Source organism: Mirounga angustirostris, unplaced genomic scaffold, assembly GCF_029215605.1.
Source record: "Mirounga angustirostris isolate CCGP_5_RB_7025 unplaced genomic scaffold, mMirAng1.0.hap1 SCAF_9, whole genome shotgun sequence".
Lineage (NCBI taxonomy): Eukaryota > Metazoa > Chordata > Mammalia > Carnivora > Phocidae > Mirounga > Mirounga angustirostris.
In genome coordinates this window covers 67725907-67741448 of record NW_026991717.1, presented here as the reverse complement: position 1 = coordinate 67741448, position 15542 = coordinate 67725907, and positions in this window count along the sequence as shown.

Here is a 15542-nt window from a genome sequence, read left to right as displayed (position 1 = left end):
GAATGAAATTTCTAATATATTATTTTTATCTTGCTAGTATTAAAACAAAGGACAAAAGATCAATGCCTCAGTTACTGAAGTCATATATTCTAATGGGCCATTTATTTCTTTTATGTTTAAGTCCTTTTTCTTCAAAGATATTAGCCATATTATTCAGAATCTGGAGTGGAGTTCTTTAAATGCTATCATCGGAGGTATATTCAACTGTTGTGTCTGAGACGCACAGATTATATTCCTTTGGAAGGTTGCAGGAGAAATGCTTTGGTAGCATATACTTCTTTTACCAGTTTAAGTTAGAAACACACACCAGTAAGACTGAGCATATGGCACAAACTTACACACACACACACACACACAGGCACAGGAAAATCCAATACTATTTAACATTCTACTTAATATTTAATACATCATCTCATTCTTAGACACAATGAGAAACCAAAATGTAGAAAGTTAAGGGTTGTTGCTAAAACTATCATGATGTGTAAACTTGGCTAGGCTGTAATGCCCAGTTACTTAAACACCAGTCTAGATGTTGTTACAAAAGTAGTTTTTAGATGTGATTAACATTTACAATCAGTAGACTTTAAATTAAGGAAATTCACTCCATAATGGGGGTGGGCCTCATCTAATCAGTTAAAGGCTCTAACAGCAAAGACTGAGGTTTCCTGAGGAAAAAGCAATTCAGCCTCAATATTGCAACATGGAAACATTGCCTGAGCTTCCCACCTATTGGCCTACATTACAGATTTTGGACTCAAGACTGCAAGATCAACTTTTACCTGAATTTCTAGCCTGTTGGCCTCCCCTGTGGATTTCAGACTTCCTAGCCCCTACAATTGTGTAAGTCAGTTTCTTAAAATCTCTCGATAAATAGATAGGGAAAGAGATAGAGAGATGATAGCTAGATCTCCTATTGGGTTTGTTCCTCAGGAGAACCCTTCATAATATAGCTATTATTGCTCAAACATCCTTCAAATAAGACAATACCTTGATTAATTCTGAAATAATTCTATAGTCTCATTTTGGGCACCTATCACTTGCTTTATTTAAATTGAGTCAAAATATTTTATTCTTTTTAAGCCCAAATTGAAAAGTTCACAAGAACTTATTTTTTCTATCCAGTATTGCTGTTTCTTGTGTTTCTTTCTCCACCCTAAACCAGCCTCCAACCACTTTCCTATCCAGCCCATGAATCATTCCTAACACACACTTCATTTTTCTAAAATACAAGATCAATGAAGAGCTCTATAGACATTCTGTCATAGTTTTTGGGTTTATTTGCTTTTTTGGCTTAAATCTCTTTTCAGTGACCATCGCTACTGTGTTTCTATTCTCGTTGGTGACTATTTTCTACCAATTTATGTTTAGCCAACAGTTAAAATAATGTGTGTTGAGATACTAGCTGAAATAAACTCAGAGACTCTAGCTCATTTACCATAAGGCTGTCCTAAGAAAACCTGCTTAGTCTACCTTAAAACAAAAACCCTTTACTAAGGTTTAAGATAAAGTCATGTCTTCATTTTCTCTTTAGGTTCAGAGTAACTAATTTTGGCCAAAACTCTAAAAAGAATTGGAAGTAATCAGTTAATTAAAGAATGCAGTCTATGACCGAGAGGCCTAAGTTCCTCAGTTGATAAAGTATTTCAAAATGCATAGTAATATTGGACTTTTTCAAAGCAAAGATAATGTTCAAAATAACAAAACCACTCTTCTGCTGTTGCTTAAGAGGGATTTACTCACTATGCAATTTATGACTCAGATTATCTTCTTAAACAAATGTTACCCAAATAAACCTTCCTTGAAATCAATAGTACTGGTGTTCAAACATTTTCCTTTATATGGAGTTAAGTGTGTCTGCTATCATCTGACTGAACCAGCTAAAGCCATTTCTCTTAAAGACATCAACAGCTCAAGGAAAAAAAGTTTTCTCTCCAGGGCTGGGGGAGGACTTTTGCTTTGCACTTTAAAATGTTTGCTCTGTTCCAAGAAGATATTAGGATCAGTTGACTGACAACAGGAAAAATTTTCCTGGCAGAGGAGGAAGCCAGAGGAGATTCATATGCAGACAAAATTTTAACTATCAGGCTGTTTGTATCCCCATGTCTATTCTAATATGCCAAGCTGGGATAAATCAAATGGGCTCTAAAAATGGTAGATAAAAATGTGATTGCACAATAATTCTGGAGTTTTGCAGAATATCCGTCTTAAGCACTTCTTTTTTTCCAAGGAGTTATTTATTACCGGGCAAAGCTATATGGCTATTTCAATATATGTACTACTCTAAGGAAAAAAAAAAAAATCCTTGAAAACTTTACATTTGAAAAGTGTTATAAAGATACGAAGGTTTGTTGAAGTGCTAGTGTGAGTTTAAACAGACTGGGACCCAGGCAGAGATGCCTGAAATCTGAAGCGAGGAGGGAAACTGGGTCAGATGATGCAGTGCAGTGCTGGGGGGATGTGTCCATGGTCCGGCTGGCCAGCCCTCCTCAGGGGAGGCCCGGACGGAAGGATCCTGCCTCAAGGTGTGGGGTGCGTGTGTACACAACTTGTCTTTATTATGAGCCCCCAGGGCTGGCAATCTCTTATTGATGTGGGAATTGAACTCCCGGCAGAAATGCAAAGAGAACCACGGACACATGAAGGCAATGTTGGGTAAATTCATGAAGCAAATATTTCAGAGACCTCAGGACAGACTTTTCTAGTCAGCGTTTCATAGCAACTCTATAATTATTCAGTTTTCCTTCTTTTCTCAAAGAAAATGTCATCCTGGTAAGGATTAGCAGAGTAACTGTTTAATCCAGGCCATAATTCATACTCTAAAAATCCCTCAGAGAGTGGAGGAAATTCTAATTGCTGAGATTGAGGGGACACAAACAGCAGATAGGCCCTTCTCTTTTACTGTCTTCAGGGCCCTCACCTGTGCCCCCCCTCCCTTTGTTGGTATGAGCCTTGGGCTGTTTTTCTTACTAGAACATTTCACACAGGCAAAACAGGGGGTGTAAATGAAAATTCAAAAGGAAGGCACCCAGAGTTAATTCGTGGCCTGCTAGACCTATCCACATCCAACTTTAAATGAACTAAGACTGAAAATATACCTGGTCTAAATATAATCTCATCACAGCAATGCAAGGAGAATGTAATTAGGACTTACCCTCATTCTTCCCTGAAGGAGGCTCATTGTGAGAACTACTGAAGAAATAATTGAACTTAAATTTGATATAAACTAGATCAAAAAACTGAATAAAGAGCTACAATGATAAAAAAAAAACGTAAAAAAGAAAAGCCCCCAAACACAGATGACTCTGAGACTTAATGTAGTTGGAAATTACTTATGGTAAACAGCATATATGATTTTATTCAAGAAAATATAAACAATTCAAAAAGAATGGAATCTATTTTATTAATGATAACTTGATCAAGCTCTTAGCTTCCTAATGATTTTTCAGGTTAGAAGTTGTCTTAAGGTTCTTGAATTTAGTTTTTCAATTTTAATTGTTAAATATTAATTTAAGTATTTTCTTATTTTAGGGGTCATTTCTCAAAAAACCTTACTTTCTATCACTTCCTAAATGCATAGTATTTTATCAGAAAGCTATCTTTGGCTAGATATCTTTTTCATCAATCCCGGGAATTAGACTTTTCTTCTCCGTCTCCTTTCTCTCAAAAACCGAGTTTATTTCAAACTAGTGCCAATAAATAGGAATTTTTCACAATTGTTCCTCTGGGCTAACTGAACCATACTGATAAACTGAGAACTTTAGGAACTGAGTTATTGGCCTAGTTAGAACCTGACGAATGTTAACATAAATACAACAAAAACACTGAAAAAGCTTTTTCTATAATGAATTATTTTTAATGAATTTTGGTTTGTCCTTTTCTTTTTTCTTTCCTTGGTAAGAACTTTGAATTTTAAGGATTGCGAGGTGAAGACTTTTGTTGAGATCTAATTATAGGGAAATAACACTAACCTTATTGCTAATTTTACCTTAATCTTCTTTCTTTTCTAGGTTATTAAAATAATTATTATTCTGTCTTCTTATAATATGTTCTTTCCTCAATATCAGAAATTTATAAAGAAGAAAACCCAAATCACCTGTAAACCTATTTTTATATAGAGATAACCTCTTTTAACATTTTTTTGGTAAATTTACTTTCGGCCTTTTGTGTACACACATGCATTTCCCGGTGACTAATTTTAGATTTCGTAGCAACGAGGCTATGTTTTATATATTTGGCACTCACAGTGAGTGAGTCCTTTAATTGAAGTCCTAGTGTCCTTTAACTGAAGTTCTTCTGTATGTAAATCACACTGGCCTGGATTCAGGAAAACCAGCGATTGGCAGTGACTGTCCATTAGAGGAGTTAGAAGGTGAACATACTTTTTGGGAGCTCTTGATGGCAGCTCCCTGGAAAGCTCAGAATCCACTTGCTCAGAAATACACATTCCCTGCTCCTTTCTGAGTGCGGCAGATCCCTTCAGTTTGTCAAAATTCTTCTACCATTTCTCCCTTTGCTGCAATATAGTCCTGAATACTTAATAAACAATGATTAACTTCACTGGAACACACAGAGATGAAAATAGCTCCAGGTTCTGAAGTAGTGACCTTAGCTAGCAATCAAAGAGAAATTTTATTTATGCACCATGAAAAGGGTGGCTGCAGATGTTTCTGTCTGTACAGCCATTTATCTATCTTGAGGCACAAAAACACTTCTCTTACATAGTTTCATTTTTTTGAGAGATTTATTTATTTATTTGAGAGAGAGTGAGAGAGCGTGTGCAAGTGGGAGGAGGGGCAGAGGGAGAGGGAGAGAAGCAAACTCCCCACTGAGCGCACAGCCCAATGCGGGGCTCCATCTCTGGACCCTGAGCTCATGACCTGAGCTCAAACCAAGAGTCAGATGCTTAACCGACTGAGTCACCCAGGTGCCCCTAAATAGTTTCATTTCTATAATAAGGAATGATTTAAAAATAAATAGCATAATGAAATATTTAAACCCACTTTGCAATAGTATTTGTGTAATATTTCATTGATGTGTACCTAAATAAAAATAAGCAAATAAAACCCCAAACCTACTGAAAGGCAAACACCGTAATGTATATAAAGGTTATATGAATGTAAAGGGCTTATAGCTTTTTTTTGTACGTGTGTGCGTGCATGCATGTGTATACACGTGTACACGCGTGCCCGAGCACTTATTCAAAGTTTTACTCATTGAATATATATTATTTTTGTGATAAGCAAAACAAAGGAAGTTCATGAGGAATAATTTTAAAAGTTCCCACTGCGGGGCACCTGGGTGGCTCAGTCGTTAAGCGTCTGCCTTCGGCTGGGGTCGTGGTCCCAGGGTCCTGGGATCGAGCCCCGCATTGGGCTCCCTGCTCTGCGGGAAGCCTGCTTCTCCCTCTCCCACTCCCCCTGCTTGTGTTCCCTCTCTCGCTGTGTCTCTCTCTGCCAAATAAATAAATAAAATCTTTAAAAAAAAATACATTTTCAGGGGCGCCTGGGTGGCTCAGTCGTTAAGTGTCTGCCTTCAGCTCAGGTCATGATCCCAGGGTCCTGGGATCGAGCCCCGCATCAGGCTCCCTGCTCAGAGGGAAGCCTGCTTCTCCCTCTCCCACTCCCCCTGCTTGTGTTCCCTCTCTCGCTGTGTCTCTCTCTGTCAAATAAATAAATAAAATCTTTAAAAAAAAAAAAAGTTCCCACTGCAATAATCTTCCATTTCTCGTTCTTAAAAATGTATTTGACCACAGAATGTTTCAGAAAATGTTTCAAAACTTAAGACTGTCAAGACTATCTATTTGCTTAAATGATATGGGTGCCTCATGTCTATTTCAATATTTTCTTTTCTCATTTATAATTTCTCCTTATTTTCTTCTTGAATACTCTCATATTCATATCTCTAAACATGATCTTTTCTTTTGGATATAATGGGGAGTGGGTGGTGGAAACGGATACTTTGTTTTTACCTCTGCATTATTTCAGTGTGATCTCTTACAGTGTTTGGGACCATTTCTTTGCTCTCTATATCTTCTTTCCCTTTTCTTCCTGACCCCTTGCCTCTCTTTCATAGAATAATCATTCTGATCTGCCATATTCCAGAAGTACTACTAACAGTGCTGCTAAAGGTGGGCCTAAAAGACTTTACCGTGTTTGTAATCATAGCGTTTTACACTGCTTTAGTCTGCATATTAATGGTATATTAAGCTTCTAAAGTGATTAGGTTCCTTTGTTTAAAATGGCATTCATCTGGGGTGTTGGGTGGCTCAGTCAGATAAGCATCCAAATCTTGACCCCAGCTCAGGTCTTGATCTCAGGGTCGTTGAGTTCAAGCCCCACATTGGGTTCCATGCTGGGTGTGGAGCCTACTTAAAACAAACAAACAAACAAATAAATAAAATGGTATTCATTTGGCGCATGTCCACCATTACTTTACATTCCAACATGTCACCAAGTAGCTGATCAGACTGTCCTGCCAATCTAGCATTAATGTTAGTCTGTTCATACTGTCTTGGGGGCAGTTGTAACTAGCTCTAGAAAAATAAAAGTGGAGAAGACACTCCTGATTTTTTTTTTCTGGAAGAAACCCTGGTTAATGCATATTACATAGTGTCACATTATTGAATAAATGAAGCTCTAAAGGGCTAAATAGAGGTCATTATCATTGTCAAGCAGACATTTGCATGGTACTTTCTATGTGGCAAGCATTTGATCGAAATTCTTGACATATATTAACCTGTTTCTTTCTCTAACAATCCAGTGAATAGGTAGAACATTATCCCTGTTTAACAGTTGAGAAAACCGAGGAGCAGGTTGGTTGGAGAACTTGTCCAAAGTCACGGAGCTCCTATGGAGCGGAGCTGGCATTTCAAGCCAGGCAGCTTACTTCCAGAGGCTCTTCTCTTAACCCTAATGCCATCCCACCTTATTATAGTAACAGCAAATGTTTGATCACGTTTGAAAAAATATGCAGAGTATTATGCTATGCACTGGGAATGGAATGTTAAAAAAAAAAAAAAAAAAAGGTATGAGACAGTTTGTGCCCTTAGAGGTCTTCAAGCTAGTTAGAAAGACAGGTAAACAATGGAAAACTGCAGCTCATTCCAGGCAGCAGAAGCTGTGATAAAGGAACCATTCAGAAAAGCTCTTGAGGATTTTGAAGGTGCCCAGGTCACTACAGGCTGGGGAAATTTGGAAAAGACTTCATGTTTATGGACCTTTGAGATGTTTGGACCAAAGATCAAGATGCTTTTTATTGAACGTTATAAAAAATATGAATAGCTTAAAAATGCATCGGAAAATCACTAAGACAATTGGTCTGAAAATAATTTGAATCATCCGTAGGTAGAGCGAGTACTTGACTAAACCCCAGCAGGTGAGTGAGAATTACTAACATAAAACAAAGGAATTTAAAACACCATTATTGTGCCATTAATATAGAAGAATTAGAGTGATCAGATAATTCAGAAGATGCTTGTCTTGCTGCCTTTACAAGTGGGCCATGCAATGCCTTGGGCTGCAAACAATTAGTTCTGCGTGTCACAGGAGCTTGCAAGTGACAAGACCCTTTGACAGCTCTGAACGATGAACCAGTGCCCAGGAGAACAGCAATCTAGAAACTAACTTGATTTGATACTTCTTTTTGTTTAAAGCAACCAACGTTTCAGTGATCTATAGTACTCCAGGGTTATATTTATCTACTCTTACTGTAATGCAATTGTTTCAGAAGAAATAATGGGTGAGTTAGATAACAAGACCAATGGCACCTCGGGATAAATAAGAATATAGGAAAATTTAAAATGTTAAAAATCCTCTATATCTATTCCTGCCTTTTCTCTTATGTTCAGAGTAAGATTATTTTATTTTTCTTCCACTTACCTTACTTGCTATTAAACTGTACTATAGTTTGGCTTCCCATTATTGCTAATTATCATTTATTCTATACATTCCATATTTTCAGTGAACATTATGTATCAGTTACTTAATACTGACATCTTTCATAGAATGTGTTTAAATCACATATAGATTGAATATACACGTTATCTCAATATGTCTAATGATTCATTATTATTGTTTTCTCTCCAGGAATTCTACCATCCATCCAGTTATTTAAAATTAGAAAGTTGGCTGGATGCGTGGGTGGCTCAGTCAGTTAAGCAGCATCTGACTCTTGATTTCGGCTCAGGTCATGATCTCAGGGATGTGAAATTGAGCCCTGCATTGGGTTCCATGCTCTGAGCGTGGAGTCTGCTTAAAGAATCTCTCTCTCCCTCTCTCTCCGCCCTGCCCCTCAGCTTTGCTCTTGCTCTCCTGTGTGCCCACCCATGTGCTCTCTGTCTCTAAAATAAATAAATAAAAAATAAAATAAAATTAGAAATGTGGGAGTCATTCTTATTTTTTTCTTCTCCCTTCCCACTTCATAGCTCATCAACATATGTCCATGTTATATCTCTTAAATATCTTATAAATGTGTCCAGTTCATAAAGGCTAATTATTTCTGTGGACCCAGAAGCATATATGGTTCTGCTGAGACTAGAACCCGGGTCTTCTGAGTCCTGATTGAGCCATCTCTCTGATCTACTATGACAGTTTTAGAGAAGGGGCTTTGTTTTAATTCTAATCTGTCTCAACAAAATGTTAATATAATAAAATATTAGAAACACAAATTCCTTATACACATTAGAAAAAAGGCAGATCTAGTATTAGTGATGTGATTATATACCTGGAAAACCCAAGAAATTCAGCTGACAAACTGAACGGTAAGATAGTTTAGGAAGATAGCTGATGTTAACTTACTATGCTGAAAAAGAAAACAGTATTCATGTATACAACCAGTTAGAAGATAAAATTAAAGAAAAGACTTATTAAAATAGTAACAAAAAAGGTAAAATATTTAGGGATAAACTCAACAAGAAAATGTGAGAGACCCATATGAGGAAATACTCCTGATCTATAGAAAAGTACACTCGGAACGAATGTAAAGACAAACCATGTGCTTAGGAAAGTTCGTAAAGACAAACCATGTGCTTAGGAAAGTTCAAGAACAGATAGATGTTTGTAAATGTAACAACATCCCCACCCCCTAAAAAAACCCACCCGGTTTTGTTGTTCTTCCCCACTCCCCCAAATTATACACGCTAATTCTAAAGTTCATTTAGGAAAGCAAATAAGCAAGGGTCACCAGAGGAGATCAGTGGAGGGGTGGGGAGGCTATCCCTATCAGATACTGAAACAAACCTTAAAGCTTTAAGAGTTGTGTCATTCTGGCATATGAAAGAGACTCAAAATACCTACAGGAATTTAGTGTGTGCTTAAAGTGGCATCTCAAATCAATGGGAGTACTTAATAAATGTAATTGTTAATTACATTCATGAATTAATGTAAGACTTAATAAATGAGAGTAGCCATGTAGAGAAATAGAGTTCTATACTTTACCCTGTTTGTCAGAATAAAACACCAGATGGGTCAAATATTTAAGTATTAAAAAAACCCAAACCATTAAAGTTCTAGAAGATACTAATTCCTTTATAAATGTGAAGTGTGAAAGGCTTCTAAATATTGCAAATAATGATGGTGTTAGCAGCTAGCACTTCTACAGCATGTACTGTGTGAGACGCTGTTCTAAGAGTTTCACATGTATTTACTGATATAATCTTCATAACAACCGTACGAAGTACGGGGCTGTTATTACCTCCGTATGAACACGAGCACAGGATGAGGCCGAACAGCATCATATGTGCTCTAAGGGAAACACAACATACTTCAGAGATTCAAAAGAGGGAGAAATATCAGTTTGGGGAAATAAGAAATGATTTAATGGCAACAGCAGAATCTGAGGTAGACCCAGAAAGATGGAAGGTGAGCAGTAATAGGGTGAAAAGACTGTATCAATCCTAATTCAGTCAACGTGGGTCACATATTAACCTTTTAAGAACTTGAAGTCTAATTCAGTTTTGTGACCTTATACTTAAGAGGCCTGAATGAGATAGCTAGTTAGTGACTAGTTTGGAATGGTCAAATATCATCCAGAGGCTTCAGTTTCATAGGAAACTGAGGCTGACACATCCGAGCAGATGAGTTTTGTAGCCGCTGAAAGCCTTGGACGTCAGGGAACGTCCGCAAGGAGCACCACCGTAGCATTCTGCACTAGACCACAGTGAGGGTCGACTGTCCACAGGCTAGCATTGCACTGGACTTGTGTAAAAGAATTACTGCTGGAGTTAAGGTCTTTTCAGTGCTACTACTGCATGGTGAGTGCAGAAGTATTTTTATTAGGCATATCCATCCGTGTTAACTACATATGTGGCCCAGATGCATGTTCTGCTCCATGGCCCACACGTCTCTTTAATGCAGAATACTCTCAATGGCTTTCTTTGAGGAGGATGAGGATCTGGTCCACTGGGAGTCTTACGATTTTTTAATCCTATACGATGAACTGTTTTACAAAAGGGATGAGCAAATTGGAAATTGGGAAGATTTTTGCCAAGAGAGACAGTGTGAATGGTATTTTCGATTGTGCCTCATGTACGCCTTTTAAAATCAGATTGCTCGTTCTGAGGTGTTAGAGAGCATGACAGATTCCAAATTATAACTGCAGAGTAAAATCAGGAATTTTTTTTGTATCATATGGTGCAACCTAATAACGGTAAAAACAAAAGGTAGGCTTGAGAAGAGCAGTAAGAGAAAATTTCCTTAGCTATCTGAACTAGTGGTACGCAATGAAAATGTATACGAACCCATTTAAGAATCTCATTTGGTTTCCAAACAGTGTCTGCCAATAGCGAAGTACAGAACAACTTCACAGTGGTTATTCTTAATAAACACTTATAAACTTAACATAACTATTTGCTCACGGATCATGGTAGTCTTAAACTAATATAATGTCTGGAAGGCAGGGGATGTGTTGTACATTTTATACAACACCCTTAGAAATCTTACAGTAAACAGTAGTCAGATGTAGCTGTCATTCCTACCTAAATACACAAGCTTGTGCTACCCAATATGTCCTTGGGCTTTTACCTGGGACATCATTGTATTCACTCAAGAGAACAAAAATAATAACAAGGGTTTGGATGTTCCTTGAGAAAACCGTGATTTATTAAAAGACTAGGATTATGAAGATTACTGTTTCTGTTACGAGTCAGAAACAAAAACGGAGGCTTTTTTTCTAGTTTACATTTCTGGCTCCAAAATGATGATTTCTTTTTTAAGGCTTTGAAGACATTCAGAACACTGAGTCAATTACTACATCTTTTGTAAGCTTGGTTTTTGATTGCCTTGTCTCTCTCTTGCTCTCCAAGCCCACAAAAGCAAAAGAGAAATGAAGTCAAACATCCAAATGTAATGAGAAAAAGAGAAGTAAAAAACGTAGGTAATTAGTTTGGGTTACTCAACTTTAACCCATGGAAATGGATTTTACTTCCAGGTAACCAAGATTTCTAGTAATTCATGTTTTGATTTCTTTCAGCTCCTGGATCTGTGATGCTCCTTTAAGCTTAAATTAAAGGATTATTTACAAAACTATGGTCTGTTGCAGTGTATTTAAAACACCTGGGGATTATATTAAACTGAAGATTCTGATTCAGTAGGTCTGGGGTGCGGCCTGAGCTTTTATTTTTAATAAGTTCCCCAGTACAGCTGCTGCGGCTGGTCTGTGGACCACATTTGGAGTAGCAGGCATCTAGAATACTTCAAAAAGAAGAGTTTGGTGGCTGATAAGAATCCGTGCGTACTCTTCCATCCTCTTGGAGAGCCATTACTGACATTAGCATATTAAAAGCTCTGAAAAACCTAAGAGTCTGTAAAAAGAAAACATGTTTAGCTTTACTCCAGGGAGTGACTTAAATGGTAAAATACCATAAAACCTCCCCTTCCACTTTCTTTTTTGGTAACACATTAAAATCTAGGGGCGTTTGAGTTCTGGGCATACACACATTCGGAAACACTAGTCCAAAGGAGAGTGTAACCTTCTTAACCCGTTACTCCAAAGTCTATCTCCTCAAGAGAAATCATTATACTGCATTTTTCTTGAGGTGAGGGGAAGGAGTAAGAAATGATGGGCTTGGTTGTACGGAGTGGGAAGAGTATCATTTGTTTTTCTAGAAAGCATATTAACTCTTCTGAGATTTGGCTTTGGCAGGGCAGGGAAAAAATGCAGCCATGATTAGTACGTTTCTTTCACAATTATAAAAGATACCGCGATAGGGGGGTTGGCCACCATGGCCCTTGGGGCCAGTTGAAGTGAGGAGCTAGGAATAGATTTTATGTTTACGTTTTAATGTTTCAAATGGTTGAGAAAACCTAAAAGAAGAAGCATATTCAACTTTCAGCGTCCTTAAGCAAAGGTTTGTTGAAACATCCTCGCCCATCCATTTGTGTCGAGTACGGCTGCTGTATTATGGGAAAGAAGGGTTACGTCCTTGCAGCTGAGACCACATGGCCTGCCAAGGAAGAGATATTAGCTATTCGGTCCTTTACGTCAAAGATTTGCCAGCCCCTGCCTTAATGGACCCAAAGAACATAGGTTTAAAAAGAGTTAAGGGTGGAGGGCACGTGGGTATTTGATGTATGATTTTTCTCCTGTCTTCCAATTTTTAAAATTGGAAATAGTTTGCTATCTAAGAATCAGTAGAAGTAGGCCCTATCTTTTGTTTAGTAATGTCTTTAAACTAAAAAACAAAACCAAAACCCCACCAAATGCAGAGCTGGTATTTGCATATATAATGATTTCTTGTGGTTCAATACCAAATATGAATTTATATCAGGAATCCACATCATTTATGTCATTGCAACATCCTTCTAAGAAGTGTAGAGCCGGTGAAATGGAAGACTTCTGGTTCTGCAGAGCATCATAAGGGGTTTAGTGTTTGATCCAGGGGTTGGGAAGAGCAGAAGAGCTCTGTGAGAGAAAGGAAGAAAAATGTAGGCAGTCCTGGAGGGAAGCGGGGAGAGAGACAGACAGACAGACAGAGAAAGAATATGAATAAATGGAAGATTATGAGTAGCTTAATGTGAGCTCCTTCAGAGGGGCCCTCAAAATCTTCAGAAAACCTGCAGATGACATGAATGCATGATGCAGGTGATTTGGATGTGAAAACCTGGAAAGAGTGAGATTTCCAGTTTGGGCGAGGCATAGCTGGAACCCAAGAGACAAAGAAAGGGGAATTAACAGAAAAATTTGAGAAGGCACTAGGATGTCAAAGGTGTATAACTGAGTGGTTCAAGACAATGTTACCTAGCTCTCCAGAGGAAGGAAGGTGTGACTGATATCTGACTTGTATAATCAGTAAATATCTGTTGAATCGTGAGCTTATACAAGTTACTTAACTTTGTTCAGTTTCATTCTTTCAACTGGTGAATGGGACCAAGAATACTTACTTCTCGGTGCTTCTGTGAGGCTTAAATGAGATCACGAGTGTAAAGCTTGTAGCCCGTATCTGACAGATAGTATGATTGCTACCATTACTTTTATTTCCTCATTCTCAGCCCTTCTCAAGCACATAGTAGGTGCTCACACAATATTTGTTGCATATAAAATAGAAATATTTTCCCTCCGTGACGAATGTTAGCCAGGTGTGAAACAAGGTATACCTTTAAAAAGTGCTGTGCTTTTACATTTTGATTATGACTGAAGGGAACACCAATAAGACAAATTGCTTGAACTGTTATGAAATTGGGATTATTATAATAAGTTCCTTTTACTTACAGTAGCCTTAACATTATCAAACCTATGAGGCCCTGGAGACACATTGGCCTTACACTGTTGTAAGATATCGTGCAGAAACCTCACAGACCATTGGTGATTATAATCAGACACTCACAAGTTTGATTGAGACAAAGAGGCAAAGAAGACAGCAGAAAAAAGAAATCTATTCATTTCTGAAGAATGTGAATAAGGGAGCCAAGTGAGGAAAATGTTCTTTTTCTCCTCAGAGTATTTCAGAAAACTGAATCATCTACCACTGGCTCCTTCTTCCTTTTCCATTTGAAGGTGTGCCAAGATCAAAAAGGCAAATGGACCTTTAGCTCTGGCCTGTCTATGACCTTCAGCAGGGGTTAATTGAGATGGAAAAGAAAAAGCACCCGATCTTCTCTTGCATGATTACAGTGCACATTCCCATCCCTTTTTGCATCATTATAAAATATTAGAGTGAACCATAAAAAGGACTGGATTTATGAAACTCCTCATAATTCAAACAAGAGCCAGAGAACTATAAAATTCGAATCCAGATTTTCTTTTACCATGTGTGTGTGTAGTGCGGTTTTTGAAGCATGTTCACTTACATTATCTCATTTGATTCTCCTAACAACGCTACGAGGCAAGCAGGCGTAATTACCCTCCATTTTTATGGAGAAGCATATTGAAACTCTGAGAGATTTAAGGTTTCATCCACTTTTGCCTGGTTAGAACGTGCCACAGATGGGACTGGGTCTGCCGATTCTTGGTCCACTGCTCTTGCTGCCACATCGCGCTACCGTGGGCCATGTGTCTCCGGGGTAGAGGGTAGAGGGTAAAGGGAGATGATGCATCTCCAGGCTATGCATGGTGCTAGCCAAGGGCTTGGTCTTCCTTACGTGAAGCACATGCTGAGATGACATTTGTCACGTTTGAATGTGTGTGTAAAAGTGACACTCCGTTTGAGGAGACAAGGTCACGTTCATAAAAGAGGTAACCACACATGGAGTTCAATCTTGCTTGAATCACACACTCTTCCATGGGAAAGGTGCTATTTTATCTGAGGCATGACTATTATTACTTTAAATCACATCATATTTGTTTCACCGAAGATAAATGAGACCTGTACCAATTTTTAAATGTTTGTACTTTCTGGGCATAGTTTGAAATATCTCCAATAAAACTTACCTTGAAAATTCTTATATTGCAGAACCACCTCTCTTTTTTGAGAGATATGGAGCAAACTTGGTGTCTGATCAAGTTCCCCTCCACGGGCTAACATTTAAATCACTTTGTCTTCCTTCACCGCTGATGACATTCACATTTGAGAAATGAAGGGAATCCTGAGTGCTTACTGATTCTTGGATTCTCTCTTATACAAACCCAGCCCAGATTTAAGGAAACCATAACCTTTTTTTTTTTTCATATTAAATATGAAATGTAGTCAAGATTTCTTTAAAAACACACAATTAAAAACACAAAAAAAGTATTCATAGGGCTCAAGTTTCAGACCTGTTTCTGTCATATGTTGTACAAAAGGAAGCAGAACATATGAATGGCCAAATTGAAATGGTTTGGGGAAGCTATTTTTAGAGGATAAGAAACATTTGAAAGCATAAGCTAAATGTTTCCTTTTTTAAACATCTGGAATTTTATCATTTAAATCCTCTTATTTGAAGTAGTGTGACATGTGAGAAGAGCTGTAATATTATCTTCTTTTGTAGTTTGAGGTTAAAACACCACCATTGAACTTTCAGCCTCTGTGTGTGCGTGTGTGTCTGTGTGTGACTGGGGCGTAGGCAGAACAGGGTGGAGTGCGACACACTTATTTGAGTGGGATAGGGAGGAGGAAATAAAGATGAGGGGAT